We start from the raw sequence: 16,404 nt of genomic DNA on the forward strand, positions 1-16,404 counted from the left end.
AGTTTTGTTTTGTGTTTGTCTTTGTTTACAGTTATTCTGAAGTCAAGGTTATGCCTTCTGAGCAATACGTTCACCTGAATCTAAAACCACTGTAGGCTGACGGTGCAGACATTCTCAACCTCTCGCACTTGTTGTACTAGTAGCTCTGAGATGTCCTCCTCCTCATTCCCCTCCTCCATCAGCAGTCAGCATTTGTAGTTACTGCAGTGCCCAAATCTTCCGAACAGGCTTTAAACGTTGGGATGACGTTTGCTCGCTTGATGGCGGTCAGGTTCCTTTCTCCATGGGTCTCGTACATGTAGGATTCCCGCAGTGGAATCACCGTGTTTTCATCCCGTGCCAGGAATTGTAGAGATGTTGCTTCACTGTTCTAAGGGAGCTACTTCTTAAGTGGAGCCTCTGAGGCGCTAGGCCCTGATGGAGGTTGTCAGGTTGGGATGATCCATCCTGAAAGACAACCACCTCTTCTTGCACTATCCACCACTCCCCCTTCCCACATAGCAAGTAGTCTGCCAGCCGCTCGCAGTATGCTTGCAATTCCTTTTAAAACTTGATGATCTGATGTACAACAAGCGAGTCCTCAATACCCATCTGCTGCACCTTGGCTGCTTTGGAGACAATGCTTGGCTGGTATGTCGTTAATTGTCCCTTAGTCATTGCGCATCACATTCCCCCTCCCCCATGTAAGCCTTTGCAAAACCATTGGCACTTCAGTAGCAGGGGGAGTGAGATAAACAGGTTTACTTTTTGTTCATTGATTCAGAGATGATCAACATTAACGCTCCTGTAGAACACAATCTCATAAAACACTACCCCCATTAAACACTACTCAATTTTAACTAAAGTTAGCTTACCGCAAGCGAATACAAGACCAAATATACGGTCATCGATTACACATAATAATCGTTCAGACCTATTTCAAACAATATCCTTTGGGTTTCTTGGTTGTCAACCAGGAAACACATATTTCTGTCTTTTTTTGGGGGGGGAGCTCATGGTTTTGGATGACATTGGTATTGTAACACATCATACACCTAGGGTGAGCGACGAATTCAATTCCTTCCTTGAAGTGTCTTGGCCATAGCCTGGTTTCGTGTCAGTCTCAATCCTGGGAATAATGACAGACTGGATATGGAAACATTGTCAAACGTCTTTTTTAAAGGAAATTTTGGTCACAGATGACGCGCCTTGACGTCCTCTGTTTTGTCGCTTCTGCTTTTTGTAATATCTACTTCTGTTAACAACTATTTGTTATTCAACGCGAGAGTAAAGTTTTCAGTTTCACATTGCCATTGGAAACATGTTCACATTTCTGGTCCTTTGCATATTATACCCTTTGCTACACTTTTGGAAGTAATAACGAAGCTCTTCCCCAAAAACCCTTTTTTTTTGTAGAGTGCAGATATATATGGATGGTAGCAGGTCTACACACGTCTGCGCTCTCGTGCAGGAATAGGCAAGCAAGGCTATATTAGCGGCCAGAAAGTCGCTCTATCTCGCCCAACTCTTGTTAGTCTCATGCTTGTTGATGGTGTTTTAGAATCCGTATGAGTTGGGCTTCTTCTTTAGACGTATCTCTTGACCTTATCTGCGTCACCTTTATAGGGGGTTGCAGTGCACCCACAAGGCAATGAGCGTATGTTTATTTATTTATTTATTTATTCATTTCAACTTTATTACAACAAATGTGTAAAAGGATAGGGGTAACAGGAACATACTTCTTTTTAATACCCCCACCAAAATAAACTAATAAGGATTACATAAATAATAATCAAAATAAACAATAACAAAAATCATAACACTTGTTACAAGGATGACTTTCTCCCCAATGAAGTATCTCGTTCAGCTTCCTGTGACGACTCGTCTTGTTCGCGCCATTCTCCAGGATCTTGGCAGCGGACTAAAAGCGAGGCTCGCTAGATGCCGTGAACACGAGGTTCGGGTCCACATGTCTGTCTCTACACCATTTTTTGTACGTGCTGACGTGGTTACAGCAAAACTGGCGTCCGCTAGCCTGGAAACGCATGTCATATAAGATCCCTCCCTTTCCCTAAGTAAAATCCTTGTACGTGCTGACGTAGATACGATTCGACTGGCACCCGCTACATGACACGCAGACAAGTCTACCACCTTCCTCTAGACGCTTCAGAATACCTAAAGGAATAGGCAGACTTTGTCATGTTTGCTTGCGGAAGCTAAATTATTCGAATGAGCGAGTATGATTTTTTTTAATAGGACAAGACTGTATGTAATGTATAGTACTCTTACCCTACGCGTCTCCTTCATGGGTAACAGCGAGGAACGGTTCCGTTTAAAACTGCTCAACAGTACCGTTAGTCCTTCAGACTGACCCTCCACTGCCACCCGGCCTTTCTTCATAGGAACAGCTCATAGGAACACTGCTTTCCTCCAGTAACAGCACCTAAAAAAAGCAATCTCCACTTCAGGTGAAACATTCCGTTTTGCTCCGTTTTTACCTCCCAAGCTTCCCCGCAACACTACTCCATATTTGGGCAGGTTGTCGATGTTCGGAATGACAACGTCCACACAAATGAGCACTCGTTCAACCCTGCCATGTCCTGCATGATAGTATGCAGCCTCAGGGCGTGGGGGATCCGCACAAGAAGCCCGCCAAATGATGTAAACAACAGAAGATACTTGATAACTGCCTGGCATAGCTTTAGTAACAGTTGCACGCGTGTCAGCTAACGTGGTAATATATAAACCTAAAATGAACACCTACCCTCAGGCACATATGCCCCCGGTATGTCGTCATTTTGGGTTAGCTCCACATCTGGCCAACCAGAAAAACCGACAAGGTAACATTAACACAAAAAATAAAAACCGCATGTTTAACGAGCTACAATCACCCTTTGAATGCGTTTTTCCAAGGATTGAAAAAAAAGCTTCACTGATCTGTCACTGGTATTCTAATGTCAACAGGTTGCAAAACTAATTTGGCGTCTAATCTAGTGTCTACAATGTATTCTGAATCTCGTCCAGAAGGCACAGAATTTCTAATTGACTGTATTGTATTTAGACTACTTGCCGAACACCTGCCTGAAATTATGTCCCCACCCAGTCCTCCTGAACAGTGTCTTCGTACCTGACAACTGTTATATGAAAATTAAAGAGCAATGTTTAGAGTAACGCATATACCCCTTACATGTACATCAGTGATAGACGATGATAAATATAAAATAAATGATTGCTATCGTAGCTGTTTACTTGCTTGACTTTCGTCATAGCTGTTGTGGTCCCATATGTCTTCATGGTAAATATCCTAGTTGCCATGGTTGTTGTCCCTTATGCCCTTATGGGGACTATCCTCCTAAGGTTCCAGAGTCTTCTCGTCTGGGTAATATTAAGGCTATGTGTTGTATCCCACCAGATTACATGATCACTAAGTGTGCTATAAGTACATAGGCGGCCGGAGTGCACGCCTCCCCCATTAAAAACGTCCGCCGACGTCCCGCCACTGGTGGGTACTCCTCCTCCTCCTCCTAATAGTTGTACACATATCATCGATGACAGAAGAAGAACTTTATTGCGTAACAGTTGTAGCAGGTACAACGTATAGCAAAACACATACATACATACATACATACATAGTAGGTGATGCTAACAGTATCTAATAGATGGTATTTCTAACCGTTCTAAGAGTCGAATCTACTTTCATATACAATGTACAACAATGAGCATATACTAATTAAACTAATCTAACTCCATTATTAGCAATAAAATGTACATGTATAATATTGTGTCAGGAACGTATTGCATTTTCTCGTTTTGTCAGCGAACTGTGTATGAATTGGCCTACATATGCGGATATACTGACAGCGCATGATAAAAGCACATCTGTCTTTGTATGGGGTAGTGTTATATCTGTCTTACATGCAATATATTGTAACAATTTTTGTCGGTCTTCATCATAAGTTGGACAATCTATAATAAAATGTACTTCGTCTTAAACGCTTTTATGGCATGTGGGACACAGTCTCTCATTGGTTGGAGTGTCACAGTGGCGACCCTTTTGAATTTGCAAACATTGGGCGCTAATCCTAAGTTTAGTTATGCTATTTCTGAATGATTTGTTTTGGTAATAATAGATAGTTTTCTAGACTATAATAGATAGTTTTCTAGACAGAATTGAGTTTTGATTTTGCAGTATGTATTGAGTTTAGAGGTGCTTTTTATTTCTTACCTCCAGCCAGCGAAAAACGTGTTTTGTAGACGATCCTTGAAGATATTCCCAAACTGGTTGATGTTAACAGCAGGATTTAGCCATATATTTTGAAACCCTTGTCTACAAAGCATGTCCTGAACATGAACAGCCCAGTCTTGTTGTAAGTTCAACGGAAGTTAGATAAGCTTTTTTAACGATCCTGTCGTTAGGTAAATTATGTAGGCGAAGCCAATATTTTATTAATTGTGTTTGTGAAACTATATATAGCGGGAAGACCCCAAGTTCCCCCCTGACGGCGGCGTTAACGGAACTTCTGGGTACGCCAAGTGCTACTTTTTTTAACGGTGTCGGTCAATGCAAGGCCATTGGCCACTTCTAGGCATAGAGCTAGCCTGTAACTGTAGCAGCAACTCTTCTCCCTGAGTCAGAATCATCCTCACAAGTAGTGAGGACTAACTGACCCAATACTTTGCAGTAATTTAAAAGTACAAATTCCAGGTCGGGGATTTCATAGGATACAGTTGGTTGTTCGAGTGTAATGTTCAAATCTTTTAGTAGGCGTGATTGACATAAGATATTTAGCTTGTCACTGTACTTTTTGAATCGGACAAGGACAGGGCGGGTAGAGGAGGGGTTACATTTGTTGCCAATACGGGAGCTCTGAGTAAGTGGATTTCAGACCCCAGTGCCGCATGAAAGGTCTGGGCTATTGATTCTCTAATATTCTCATTCTGGCATTCTCTAATTCCATGGAAAATAAGGTCTCTAGCTTGTATACTAGTTCCTAGAACTTCACCACAGTAAAGTAGAATTGGTTGTATGCAGCTATTGAACAAATCCAAAGCGAGTGGAATGGAAGGGTTAGAGTTCGATGAGAGCATTGATTTTAATTTGAAGGAGGCTCGGAGAGCTTTTAACCTTAGTTGTTTGGTGGCGCGATTAAATGAGCCAGAGGGGGTGAAGTCGACTCCTAAATAGGTGTATGGTGTTGTTATATCAATATTTCTGCCTTGTACTTTATATGGAGATTGTTTGTTATTACTAGTCCGTCCATTTTTGGAAAAAATCATTACTTTAGTTTTCATTTATTGATAGTTTCCAGATTGAACAAAATTGATCCAGTGTTCTCAGGCATTCTTTTAGTCCTGACTCAGATTTAGATAAGAGGACAAGATCGTCGGCCCAGAATAAGCTACTAATAGAAGTGTCTTTTAGGAAAGGAGGGTCACATGATCGCGGGTCTAACATGGTTGGAAGATCGTTTACGAACAAGTTGAAGAGAAGGGGGCTTAGGTTGCAACCTTGTCGTACTCCGCAGGTTGACTGAAAATAGGGAGTTAAACCATTGGGCGTTTTGATACAGTATTCCACATTAGAGTACATTGATTTTATTATTTTAATAAAGTTTCCTCCTATACTTGATGACAAAAGTTTGTAAAATAGTCCATTTCGCCATACACTATCAAATGCTTTTCGGAGGGTCATTGCTCCCAGGCTTCTTGTCGTTTTTTACAACAAACCGTGAGGCCGGGTAGAGTGACATTTGTTTTAGGGATCCGATATTGGCGCGATCTTGGGGTCTTTTCATTTGACGTTCAAAACAGTCTTGAATCTATATATGTTGATCCCCTTTTGAACAAGCCAGCCTTGGCTTATTTGACCTCAATGTTTTCGCTGGCTCCCCACATAGGCCCTCCAGCTTACTTCTTTTCCATCCGTCCATGATGTCACTTCTGGTCTTACTGATTCCCAGTCCCAGGTACCCCACTCTGTTGATTTCCCCACCCTGCGCTTCTTACGACATCTTCCTTCAGCTTCCTGGGCCAATCTGTCTCTTTTCCCTTTTTTTTGCACTTTCAATGGTTTCATAGCCCATCGTTATTCTTCGCTCATCATATTTTGAATCTGATTCTCCTCTGCCCTGGTTGCACTATTGCACCATTGTTTTGCTCCCGCCAATGTTGTTCCAAATTAGCTATGCACTAAAGCCATGAGTGCAGACAAGTGCGGCTGCAGGTCACAAAGATAGAGGGTGGCCATAGCCCGCCAGTTTCCCAGCCAATACAAGAGCCCTGACGCGGTTGCACTCTGCCGCCATTCGTGGTCAAAGCTCGTCAAAACAGCTAGAAAAGGGTCTAGCTTGCACCGGGAACTGCTTGCTTCGTCATGGCTGAGTCATCTGGTGTCCTTGGCCTCCTTGAGTATCCTGGGTCAAGTCCTATAAATGGCCTTTAAGAATTTGAATTCTTTTTTCTTTATTTCAGTTAAAAAATCATAAAAACAAAGTACATCACTAAAATAATACAAAAATCTAGAGACATACAATTAATACAGAAAAAACTAGATGCGTAGAAAATTGTGTTTCGGAAGAAAGAGTTACTTTAGAAGGCGTCAGTAATCTTAGTAAGCGAATGATGATTGCGTTATGGGAGGAAAGTAATCGCTTTAAGAAAGAGTAACAAATCCTCCTCCGCCTAGTTTCACATGTGTCATTATAGTGGAAAACAAACATCTCGCCAGCGCTACTTCGCCGACGTAAATTGCTGCTGTACTTTATACATCAAATTCAATACTTCAAACAGGCAAGTGATTACTATAATAGGTTACTTTCCAATTCACTAAAGTATCCTACATGAATCTGATGATGAATCGATATCCGGCACGCTGAGTAGTCAAAGAAACTGAACAGCTCCTCGAGGTTGGGCTTGAATGAGTTGCCGAAGTCACCGCTTCTCCAGCCTGGCCAACAGCTTATGGCAACAAGTTTGCGATACAATGGATGGCAACTAGTAGCTGGATTTGAGCCTGAGAAGGGTGGCCACACCATTCCTCTGTTCTGCAAGGGATTATAAACAGGCGAATTGTCATTATTCAACATGTTTCTGTAAACAGAATGCTCGCTTGTATCGTGTCATTATATGACATAGAATTAGAACTATAAGAATTTTCTACTCACCTTTCACTGGAGCTTCCTCAAACCCAACCCCCTAGTAGCCTTGTTGCTGCGGACACATCCCAGGATGGCGTCAGTGATGTCCGGGCCGAACCATCAGAGACTGGCGCCATGCACGCGGACATATTCACAACTTCACCGTCAGCTGTGATCAATCTGCACGTTTCTACCTTGTTTATTGGGATGCCCCTTTAGCTCCTAAAGGGGTTAATATTCCAGGGCTTCTACACCAACTGTATACACGTACAGGAACAGACATTTACAATCACATTTATCATGCAATGATGCGGTACTCAAAAGAGAGATTTATAACACTTAATACTTGACATATGTATGACTCTTCAGATACATGCTGTATTTTAATGTTTTCGAAGCCTTTGTCAATTTTAGACAAAATCTCACCTTGTTTGCATTACCATTACTTTCGTCCTGCTGATATGTTGTTTCGTCACACCGGAGCCCATAGAAAGTGGTGGCACCCAGCAGAGCTCTCTTCCGCGCCATCACCTGATACATTTGGTTTTGGCTTTATTGTTTGGGGAGACCACTGATGGGATTACAAAACTCATTAAGCAAAATCAGCCAAAGCATGCATGACTCCAAACATATGCATGTAACTTGTTTTCGGTAAAAGTTTAAAATGCACATATCTTAATATCTTAATGAAACAAATGAAAAGAAACTAAGGTGTTGTAACACTGCCCCTATCGCCGTGAACGGGGGAAAGATTTAACCGTTATCACTTTCCTCTGGTTACCTGATTGAAGACAAAAATCTACGCCCTCTGCACTCGGGGAGGGCTTGGGGGAAATAAAACGGACAGTCTTCGCTTTTGACTCAATCCAATCTATCGTGTGGGACTGACGCCTTCTGTACCATGCCCACGCGGTCGTGGACAGCGTTGCGTCCAGAGGTGATAGGTTTCTTAAGGGGGGGGGGGGTCCGCGGAGTTCTCTATAGACGGGGCGTATTGCATCGAAATTTTGGCGTTATGCTGCCTGGCGGTGTCGATGATCCCTTTCAAAACCCTTACCAAAACCAGGTCTTTCTCCCTTCCCGTTTCCAGGCCTTTTTGGTTGTCCCTTTTTAGCATCACTCTGGTATTCTGAATAATACTATCCGCAGCTATTAAGGTAAGGGCGACCGCCCTCGCCCCTTTCACGTGGATTGGTGCTTGCAAATCTTTTGCGGTCCAATAGTCTTGGACTGTTATGGTTCGGGACCCCGGGGGCTTTATCACCCCTGCCCACGCATAGCTGGAGGCATCCGTGGTTACTTGCACGTTTGTGTGTTTCTCTTCTACCTATGGGTAAATCTTGTCGTGGGCATCTACCACCAGTGGATAATCTCCTCCCTTTAGTTAGTTCCTGCGTTATTGCGTTTGGGCTCCCCGATAATATAGCCCTGTTCGCCTCCCTGGTGAAAAGTTTTGCCATTGGTACCACCAAAGAGAGCTCAACACTTTCAACAATTTCCCTACAAATCTTTGCAGCATGCGGACATCTACCTCCCTTTGTTCTGCAATATACCCCCTGAGGGCGCCATACTTCTGAATCTTGTCCCCTGGAATACCAGAACCTTGCGAAAATGACCATATCAACATTCCCAGGAGCTTCAATACCTTCGAAGGGATCAGGGCGGACATTTTAAGCTATCAAATCTATCAAATGTATGCGCCTGACCCTGCCTTCTGAAGCTCAACTGCGCCTTTGGTCTCCGGGCTTACATGTTTCTGATCAGCCAGAAGGGGTGGAGCTGCATGTTCCGGACTGACCGCCTGGGGTGAAGTTGATTTCAGTAAAGACGCCCAAATTAGGAACCATCCACCCCAATTCTACCCCTAGAAACGTCCTGTACTCCTTCTTTATCAGGATGAGGTCGTAACCTGAATCATACACCACTTGATATGCCCCTGGGTAGATATACCTCGTTACATCTGGGAGTTTCTCTAACTTAAAGGGTCTACCGTATACCACTAATGGCATCGAAATATATGGGGGGGGGGGTCTACTTCCCCCACCCTCCCTAGCACCTCCAGTGTCTAAGGGCATTTAAGTGTACAAACTTCAGAGTCCTCTAACAAATCTGTTACCGTGGACCCTTCAGAGAAACCGTGTTGTTCTGGACATACGAGGTACTTGATGTGTTCAACTACTGCATCCGAAATTTCTCCCTTCAGTATCTTACAAACCACTGAAGTCAAGGATACAGGACGATATTTTTCTTGGTCTGCCTCACTTTTGTAGAAATGGGGGGAATGTTAGCCTCCGTCCACTGCTCTGAAAGTTCAGAAGAACTTTTTTTTACATATCATGGTCAGGGGTTTGGCAATTTCCTGTCAACCTCTATAAGAACTCTAAGATGTAGCGTGTATGTAGGTTATAGCTTTTGGCATTTAGTACAGTTTTAAAATCACCCGTGACTACTATTACTTAGCATAATTCTTAGCAATTTCGGATTTTATCTTTGATATCCTAGAAAAAGTCAGGAACGCCGTTATTCCCTTCGAACAAACCCGTGTGTCATTTATGGTGATATCAACCAGCCTTCGTCATCCTTAGTAACGCTGTGTACCTAATACTGAGACTTTTCGGGAATAACCAATACATATCGTTTGTTACAAGTGTCATAGTTGAAAATGATTCCCTTTTTTAAATCTTTTTTTTTGTCTAGAAGAATAGCTTTACTGGATATATATCAAATTAAATGATGCTCTTACAATAATGAAAATACCTCACTGCGTTTTCTATAATGAACTTCAGATTCAGATTTTATTTAATATCGATTGGCCTGTCACATCAGTGCATGAAATATGTCGAATATTTACAACTTGTACTCAATTATTACAATAGATGGCATAAAATGTCACATGCATATGCATAATTAGCGATAAAATGCATCATAAAAGCTTATCACATCAATGAGAACAGTTAAACATTCTAAAATCAGTATTACTAATAAAGAAGAGTAACATAATAAAACCGCTATAAATGTATACAAAGATCAGATTTTAAAACAGCAGCTTCAACGCACGGGGTACAAAAGACTGTTAATGTCTTTTCGTTTTACTAGATGTTGAGGCAGTGACAGGTTTACCTCTACGCAGGTTGTAATTACATTGTGTTGGAGAGGATACAAAGTCAAGCAGAGGGCTATCAGCATCCTTCAGGATGTTCTGAATAGTGCGAAGAGTGATCTGATCTCGCCTTGTGGACAAAGAAGGCAAAGATTCAACTGGGATGCCAATGATCCTACGGCATCTCTTTTGCACACTTTCAAGCATATCTGAGAGGCGTTTGAGCAGGCCTCCCCAAACCGGGATAGCATACTCTAATACAGGACGTATAAACACAAGGTAAATCTGTACAAGTATATCTGAGGACAGTCCTGCCTTCTTAGCAACAGCTAGATAGTGAATTCTCGGGCGCGTTCTCGTCAACATATACTGAATGTGAGCGTCCCATGACAAATCATTTGATACAAAAACACCAAGCAGTTTAAATGGCTTAACCCGTTCGATCTAGTGACCGTCTACAGTCAATTGGGGAGGATTTGGTGCGTTTTCTCTTCTCCTTGAACTGATCACCCTGTCCTTTGTTTTCTTGGAGTTCGCTGAGAGAGAAAAGTCTTCCCCCCATGCAACAACAGAGTCCAGCGCTATTTGAGACTGTTCGAGTAGTGAGCCCATCAGGAGTTCTGTGTTAGTGAGGTCATCGGCGTATTTCACCGGCACTACTGACCGAGGTAGACACGAATCCAATGAGTTAATACAAATAACGAACAACAATGGTGACAGCAGCCCTCCTTGGGGAACACCTGCTCGGACCTCGTGTGACTTGGAGAAACACTGGCCCCAACTGACTTTCTGCGTCCTGCCTTCCAAGTAACTGTCAATGCACATCCATAAGGACCGTCTGATGCCCATGTCCGCCAGGGTTCTTAGCAGTTGGCCGTGACAAATCGTGTCAAAAGCACGTGTAAAGTCGACAAAGATTCGTGGACATCCATCTTTGGGTTAGAGTTCAATGCTTCGTGCCAGGACTGAAGAATGTAGGTCAGTGCAGAGACAGTTGACCGTCTGGACAGGAAGCCATGTTGAGATGGAAGAAGACTTTTGTCAGTGTCCTGTAGAAGAGCATCTCTAAGCATACCTTCGTACACTTTACCGACACAACTGACCAGAGAGATCTGACGATAACTTGAAGGGACCAAAATGAGTTACAGAATAAAGCAAGAGTTAGAGGACTAGCATTATTACTTTTCTCTTTAGCGGCTGAGATAAATACATCTATTGAGTATGATCAACCACATTCTATTGCCTTATCTTACGTATGAAGCTTAGAATAAGAGTTTAACACAAATGAACAATTATAAGAAACTGTAATTGAAAACAATAACAAACTCAAAATATTCCAGGAGTTTTTTAAAATCATTTTTGTCTCTTTCGCCTGGCTGCCCTTAAATGTAGTACAACATAAAATCTTCTTTTCTCGACCAAGCTTTTACCATCACCTGCTTGTGCTGTACGCTCAGTTTGTCTTTCTCAAATCTATTCTGCCTTTCTTAGTCTTCAATCTGTTAAGCTAAAGCTTCCTAGTTCATCTATGTTATTCTAGTTCATCTCAATTATTTCACCTATTGGAATTGTCCCTATTTTCGATTATGACTTCCAGACTTTCTTTGATGGTCGGCGGGAGGGCATTGTTACATTTTTCATGTTTGGAACTTCTTTCTTCTGCGTGATCTTGGGATATTTATGTTAAACATCTAAGCTGTTGTGAATAGTACAGATGTATAATCATTAATTCATATCGTAACAAATAAACTTTTATTACTATTCGAAAATGTTGCGTAAGATAATGCAACATTTAACAATGTAACCTATGGTTCCGTTAAAGATACATACCTATACATTACATATATAGGGATCCGTGGTAATAAGTAAAATTGTAATCCAATGCAAATCGGGCTAATCAGTATTATGGTGATTATGATGATGAAATACACAAACATGCAAGCAAGGTTTAGGGGCGATGTCGCATGCCAATAAACACCCAGCTGAATTACCTAACTTACATACGGGCGTTTTGCTTCTGGGTCGTTTTACAGTTTTACATTTACGTAAGCTGATATAAAGAGAAAGTGCGTTATTAAGGACAAGCACTGCTACTATTACTGGTGCTCCAAGGCTGGGACATCAACATTTTAAGCACGTCGTAGTAAGCCACTCTGAGTCTCTGCATAGCACCTACACTGTGGTTGGTCCAGAGCTGCCCACAGTTCTGAACAAAGTAATGTAATGCAAAAAGGATGCGTTTCTCCTCAGCTGAGCATAGATTGAATTTGCTGGAGAGGCCATGTGGAAAATAAAAACACTGCACCACATAATAATATTACATCTAACTGTACATACAGAGAGCAAAAATAATATGCTCTTTTTTAATCCCCTCACACTGTACAGCCGTTGTGCTGACCACAACCACAACACACCTGTCCGCTATGTAAGTGGATCTATTGTCGAATTCAAGATTGTAGCGACAGCATTTCGAATGTACACATGCAAATCTTGTTGACCTATATACATTTATAACAAGGGTCACACCGTTAAATGTTAATTAAGTGCAAGAAATAACGATCAAATCTATCTGCGTAATGTTTACCACTGGATAAATTTCTTTGTACATGCTGAATAACATATTGCGAACATTCTCACTGATCACATAATTACGGAATGATCCATGAATGGGCGCATCTGAGCATCACACATTCCTACTTTCTTCTGCAAATGGTCGGCAAAGTTGTTACGGATATGGCGATGGCAATACAACTGGTGACATCCTGGCCACGCTCTGGCTATTGCCTCTCGCAATCCTCTTTCATTGTCACTCTCGACCACGGGAAGCGATGGCGGCTCGTCTAATTTGCTTCTTATGTGGTCGCAGAACGTGCCATAATCCGCAATTTTGGACTTTCCATGGACGTACATAGGCCCAAAGAAAGTGGGATGCTCACCCATGTCCCTTTTGACTACCCCAAGGTGCTTGAAGTTGAGAATGGTGACGGGGAACTGGCCGAGGGTAAAGGTCTTGTCGACGCCAAGGACTGTGTTCTCTGCATGTGCGCTTGAGCAGCAAAACCGCTTCAGGTCCTGTATCTGTTCATCCGTGTATAGGATGAAGGCTGTTTCCTGTAAGGATGAACAAGGAAAACCCTAAATAAACAACCAACTGAAACATGCTTGAAAATATCCGGTAAAGTAGATGTATTTACTATTGTATGCTTAAATTGATGAATGAAAAATACATGCAGTATGATAAATCATAAACATCACAAAGTTAGATCTTTACTCTGTCCTGTGGTTAGCGAATCTCTTAAACGATAAATTGTTTACCAAAATGATAATTACTAAATCTATTTCAACAATGAGGATTCACATAAGCTATATACATGCACTAGTAGTTTACCTTGTTGTAACCCCTGATGACCTGGCGGGCAAATGGATGCCCATCGGGTGCCTCCAGCTGTTGTACACGGTCCGCCACGTTTTGTCCGCCACTGGGAACTGCGCCGCGCCTCTTTCTGGCCTCCCGATACTTCTTCGTTTTGACTTGGTTTATGTTTGATGGCTGCTCTTCTAATGGTAGCTGATCCTTCAGGGAGCAAACGCGATGCTCGGGAAAAAACATCACGGGCAGCAGCACCTAAAGTAGTAACCAACAATATTCGAAAACATTTTTAACAAAACTTAATATTATACACTGTATCTTCTTCATGTCGGAAACTATGAAAACTACATGCACCCTACAGAATTGTTCGAACTTTAATTTCAACTTAGTTTTCATTGTGATCACAGTTGCATCATGTACACATAGTATGTTATTTTGTGTGAGTTATAATTGCATGAAGATAATACAAAAAACATAGCTAAACCCACGATTTTCTGCATTGTTTCCTCACGACACAGCACATACACAGACTCTGGGTCTTTGGAGTTCCCGTGTGGTTGGTAGATGCCTGCAATACACCATATACATGGGTCTGTTAGTGTACGTAGGCTTGCAGGCTGATTTGAGCTTTCATGACTAAAGACAGGTTTAAACAAACAGACAAACAACATCGTGACCACAGACTTCAGTACAATAAAAATACATGCGTAACTGGCCTTAAACGGACAGAAAAAAAGACACGAGGTGCACTTCTTTGTGGAAAAGTTTGCATGAACCTACCTGTGTACTCGTACACGCCTACACGGGGGATGTCTGTATCTCCAAATGTGTTTAGCCATGAAACTCTTCTGTTGTACGATTCTGATGCTGCTGATATGCAGTAGTTGCGCTGCAGTTCTAAAATGCACCCCTTGTCTGGTTGCGGCTTCAGTGGTATCTTTGTGCGCTGACCGTCCCGTAATTTTGAAACGCAATACTGTCCAGCGGTGCTCTACGGCGTGCAGACTCAGACAAGATGGCAGCGAGCACATGTACTCCTCCAGCTTCAGCATGTCCGCCTTATGCTGCTCCATGGTGCAGGACATCCGGGTCTGACGGAACTAGCCATCCACAGTGAATCTATTGCTTTTAATCACATTTGCCCAAGGTACGGGACCAGTGGCAGCTCCTGTACTTTCTTTGGAGTGCTTGGTCTGCCTACGATTCGTCTCCACCAGCCTTTAACCCAAATACGCATAAATTATATGGTGTATAGGGGTTCGGCCCCACCAGTCTGATGTAGTAATTATTTTCTTCCCATAGTTATCCAAATACAGGGGCCTTCTCTGATTCGCAAACTATGTGAAGTAGATAATGACATGCTGGTCTTATTTGTATATGGGGTTCTCCTTACATTTAAACCGATGCTTTAGGTTGGAGTCTCCAGGTAATCGTGTTACAACTCTACACAGCCTTAACAAGGACATGCCTGTGAATCCCCTGCAGCCCACCTACACTGGATAAAGGCTGACCTTCCAGCAACTTGACACACAGTTCATGACTAGGTCCTGATACTTCCCTTTCTTTCGTTCAAACGCAGCCTGGATATTTTCTTCCCAGGGCACCGTGAGCTCTACGATGATGACTGTTCTGCTTTCTACTGTCCACAGCACCAGAAAATTGCTTTTGCTTCTTCCAAGTGCTTTAAACAGGCAAACAAATATAGAAACCATTCCTTTCAACTTTACTGAGGTTACTTGTTCTGTAAGGCATATTCTTACAATTAGAACTGCTGTTAAACTTGTAGTTACTACAGTAAACTAACATCTGAGCTATACAATGGACACAGCTTCAATGGACACAAATTCTTGGGAGGACCCCAGGACTATACAAGTGTTAGAGGATGACAATGATTCAGGTGTGAAGATGAAGAATTAACTTACCGATCTCACCCTTGACCTGTACAGCCCGGGTGTTGTTGTACTTGCCGGTGCCGACCTTGTTCTGGGCGGCGACCTTGAACTCGTACTTGTCGTTCTCTATGAGACCGGTGACAATGTTTCTATCAACAATGTTCTGGTTTAGTTTGCTGATGTTTACCCTGAGGTTGCGGCTTTCCACGATGTAGCCAGTGATGGGGGAGCCGCCGTCGTACTTGGGTCTCTTCCAGACCAGCTCGACTGTCTTCCTGGTCACACGGGTGATGTCCAGGTGCTCTGGCATGTCTGGGGGAACTGGGGAACAAATAGACAAACAAATAAATAAACAAATAAACAGATGACAATGACTCAACAAAGGCGGGGTCTGTTTTACAATTTTATAAATAACAGCAATAAAGTCAGTACTTAGCAACACATATACATGACTTTATGTATCTGTAAACCCAGCTCACTCGGAACTGTATCTATACGTGACAAATGAATAACCAAGAAGATTTACAAAGAAAATTCATATGAATCTGCTGTTGTTTTCATTTTGTGTCATTAGCCTAAAAAGGCTTTTTTTGTTAGCTAACAAGGCAAATTAGGATCTTATAGAACTTGATTGAGTGACTTTACAGAGACTTTGAAGTGTCCAACAGAAAAAGATCTTTTCAACCCAATCTATGAAGGCTTGGTTGGGGTTGGGTTGTAGTTTGGGAGACTCAAATATTATGTAAAGTTTGACTTAAGTGATGTCTTCCTACCGATGGGATCAGAGGCAGTGACGGGTCCGTCTGTCTCGATGAAGGGGCCACTTGCCGTACTGATTTCAGAGACAACACCAACAGTCTCAACTTTAAAGCCGAGAACAGTGCCGGCCAGTCGGAGCTTGGTTGCAAGTACTTCAACCACAAGGTT

Source organism: Branchiostoma belcheri, unplaced genomic scaffold (genome assembly GCF_001625305.1).
Source record: "Branchiostoma belcheri isolate BF01 breed outbred unplaced genomic scaffold, Haploidv18h27 scaffold273, whole genome shotgun sequence".
In the NCBI taxonomy this organism is placed as follows: Eukaryota; Metazoa; Chordata; class Leptocardii; order Amphioxiformes; family Branchiostomatidae; genus Branchiostoma; species Branchiostoma belcheri.